Consider the following 3,837-nt stretch of genomic DNA (forward strand, 5'->3'; position numbering starts at 1 on the left):
CTAAAATAAGGACAAGATTTGGAGTCCATGCTTGTATGATATTGTGTAAAAACTGCATTCAAGAAACTTATTTTGTTGTAACATATTTGTATTGTAAACCATTATGTAATGGTCGTGTGTAAACAGGATATTTTAGATTATCATTATTTGATAATCTACGTAAAGCTTTTTAAACCTTTATTGATGAAATAAAGGTTATGGTTTGTTTTAAAATGAATGCAGTCTTTGAAAAACGTCTCATATAGAGGTCAAAACCTCGCAACGAAATCAATTAATATGGAACGTTTTTAATCAATAAGAACGGGATATTTCAGTTGGTATCCGAGCGTTGGTCTTAGAGAACCAGAATTTTGCATTAGTGTGTCTTATCGAGTTTGTTAGGATGCATTAGTGAGTCTGAACTTCGACCGTGTTTACTTGAAAAATGATTGCTTAACAAATTTTGTTGGAAACTATATATTTTTAACATGTGAATATTATGTGATATATTAATCTCTTAACGCGTTTGATATTATGTGATAGATGTCTACCTCTAGAACAAGTCCCATTGACTCACCTAATATTAATGAAGAGTCAAATGTAAATTGGAATGATTCGTGGACTGATTCACAAGTTCCCGAAGAGGAACCGGAAGAAGAGTAGGAACCGGAAGAAGAATCGGAACTGGAAGAAGAATCGGAACCGGATGAAGAAATAGAACCGGTGGGGGAAATAATAAAACGGTTAAGTAAAATAAAATCCTCAACCAACCGACCAAGGTTAATTATGGTCAATGGTGTTTCCGCCAAGGAAGCAAAATATTGGGAGGATTACCAATTCTCCGATGAATCGGATTCCGATGATGTTATAGAAATTACCCCAACTGAATTTAAAAAGGCAAAAGAAAATAATAAGGGAAAGGGCATAAAAATAGAGAAATCTAATTCCAACCCCGATGAACTTTATATGTATCATCAACCCTCGAAGTCCTTAAGTTGTAACAATGACCCGGGAACCTCTAAACCACCAGGTTTTTCTAAACCAATGTGGATCACGACGGCTCGTATTAGGGGAACATCATATATCCCTAGAAACTTGGCAAAACGAACCAAAACCGAAGAAGAAGAAACAAGCGAGTCGGAATAAGATAGTTGTATTCATGTGGTGTAATATATGTAATATAGTGTGCTTATGCTTTATGATATATGTAAAAATTGCTTGTATTAGTAAGTATTTTTTTTTATGAATCTAACTCTTGTCTATTTTACAGTATAAAAACACAAAATGGATAGACAACCCAATATTTTAAGAGACCTACCCGGAGACATGATTGATGAAATCTTGTCTAGAGTCGGTCAGAATTCTTCGGCACAACTATTTAAGGCGAGATCAGTTTGTAAGACATTCGAAGAACGTTCCAAGAATGCCTTGGTTTATAAAAGGCTTTCGTTCGGAAGATGGGGGATATCACATTGGGAAATCCATAAGTTACGATGTGTTTACTTTGACGCATATATTGCGGGGAACCCAAATGCTATTTTACGCAATGGGTTAAGAAATTATTTTGACTCAATATATCCGAATATTGGACTTCGTGATTTAGAAAAAGCGGCTAACATGCAACATAAAGAAGCATGTTATGCTTACGGATTAGTAATGTTCGCTTCTCACCAAAGTGAGAACAAGAACATCGGGCTACAACTATTAAACAAAACGTTCCCACAAGTGACGGAGTCGGTAATTGGGGTAAGAAATGAGGTTTTTAGATTGTTACGGGACTGTTGGACATTACGTAACCCTCGTCCCTTTGACGACGTTACAACACGCTGTCTTATCAACGGCCATAACGGTTATGTTCCACAAGACCAAGGATGGGAAGTAGTCCTAGTAAAACCAGAATGCATGACTTGTTTCTGGACGTATGAATTACGTGTCTTTATTGCCTTTGCTGAACGACTTGTGTACTAGCTAGAATTATCTTCACAACCATCTTGTATCAAATTTATTGTGTGCTATATTTCATGCTAATGTAAAATAAGCGGTATTGTAAGTTTGTAAAATGTTGTGTAAAAGTTTGAACGCGAAATATTATTATAATCAGTTTTTCATATAGAATTGTAGTAGTTGAATTGTATATTAGCTACTAAGTATGAACTTAACGGGTAGGTACTACCCGAATTTAAACTTATAAAACGCTAATATGAAGAAAAAGCTTTTATAAATGAGTTCATATTATGCTACGAAATACTATTAACTACTCTTAATATTCTGTATGATTAACTTGTTCCATTTAACTATTTTGAAGGAAATGGCACCGACTACTCGACACACCGTGAATATGAATGAAGAGGAATTTCGTACTTTTCTAGCTTCAAACATAGCCGCAGTACAGGCTGCGCTACATACCAACAATAACCTTGGATCTAGCAGTACAGGAAATCGTGTAGGATGCACCTACAAAGAATTCACTGCCTGCAAACCTTTGGAATTTGATGGAACCGAAGGACCGATCGGATTGAAACGGTGGACCGAGAAGGTCGAATCGGTGTTTGCCATAAGTAAGTGTACTGAAGAGGACAAAGTAAAGTACGCTACGCATACCTTCACAGGTTCTGCGTTAACATGGTGGAATACCTATCTAGAGCAAGTGGGACAAGACGATGCGTACGCACTACCGTGGTCAGCATTCAAGCACTTGATGAACGAGAAGTACCGTCCCAGAACCGAGGTCAATAAGCTCAAGACAGAACTTAGAGGGTTACGAACCCAAGGATTTGATATTACCATGTACGAAAGACGATTCACAGAATTGTGCCTATTGTGTCCGGGAGCATTCGAAGATGAGGAAGAGAAGATCGACGCGTTTGTGAAAGGATTACCGGAAAGAATCCAAGAATATATAAGTTCACACGAGCCCGCCTCCATACAACAGGCATGTAGAATGGCTCACAAACTAGTGAACCAGATTGAAGAAAGAATTAAAGAACAGACTGCTGAAGAGGCCAATGTGAAGCAAGTCAAAAGAAAGTGGGAGGAAAACGGTGATAAGAATCACCAATACAACAACAATAGCAATTACAACAATAATCGCAACAATTATCCCAACAATCGCAACATCAATCGCAACTACAACAAACGGCCCAACAACAACAACAACAACAACAACAGCAACTACAACAATCATCCCAACAACAATAATAACCGCAACAACAACAACAATCAGAAGCAGCTATGCCAAAGGTGTGAAAAGTATTACTCGGGGTTCTGCACCAAATTTTGCAACAAGTGTAAAAGAAATGGTCATAGCGCGACGAAGTGTGAAGTCTACGGACCAGGGGTTAATAGAACGAAAGGAACAAATGGTGTCGGAACGAGTAATGGCGGAGCAAGTAGTGTCGGAGCAAGTTATGCCAATGTAGTTTGTTATAAATGTGGAAAACCGGGCCACATTATTAGAAATTGCCCGAACCAGGAGAACACGAATGGACAAGGCCGTGGAAGAGTTTTCAATATTAATGCGGCAGAGGAACAGGAAGACCCGGAGCTTGTTACGGGTACGTTTCTTATTGACAATAAATCTGCTTACGTTTTATTTGATTCGGGTGCGGATAGAAGCTATATGAGTAGAGATTTTTGTGCTAAATTAAGTTGTCCATTGACGCCTTTGGATAGTAAATTTTTACTCGAATTAGCAAATGGTTAATTAATTTCAGCAGATAATATATGTCGGAATCGAGAAATTAAACTGGTTAGCGAAACATTTAAGATTGATTTGATACCAGTAGAGTTAGGGAGTTTTGATGTGATAATCGGTATGGACTGGTTGAAAGAAGTGAAAGCGGAGATCGTTTGTTACAA

The sequence above is a fragment of the Rutidosis leptorrhynchoides genome, chromosome 11 (assembly GCF_046630445.1).
Source record: "Rutidosis leptorrhynchoides isolate AG116_Rl617_1_P2 chromosome 11, CSIRO_AGI_Rlap_v1, whole genome shotgun sequence".
In the NCBI taxonomy this organism is placed as follows: domain Eukaryota; kingdom Viridiplantae; phylum Streptophyta; class Magnoliopsida; order Asterales; family Asteraceae; genus Rutidosis; species Rutidosis leptorrhynchoides.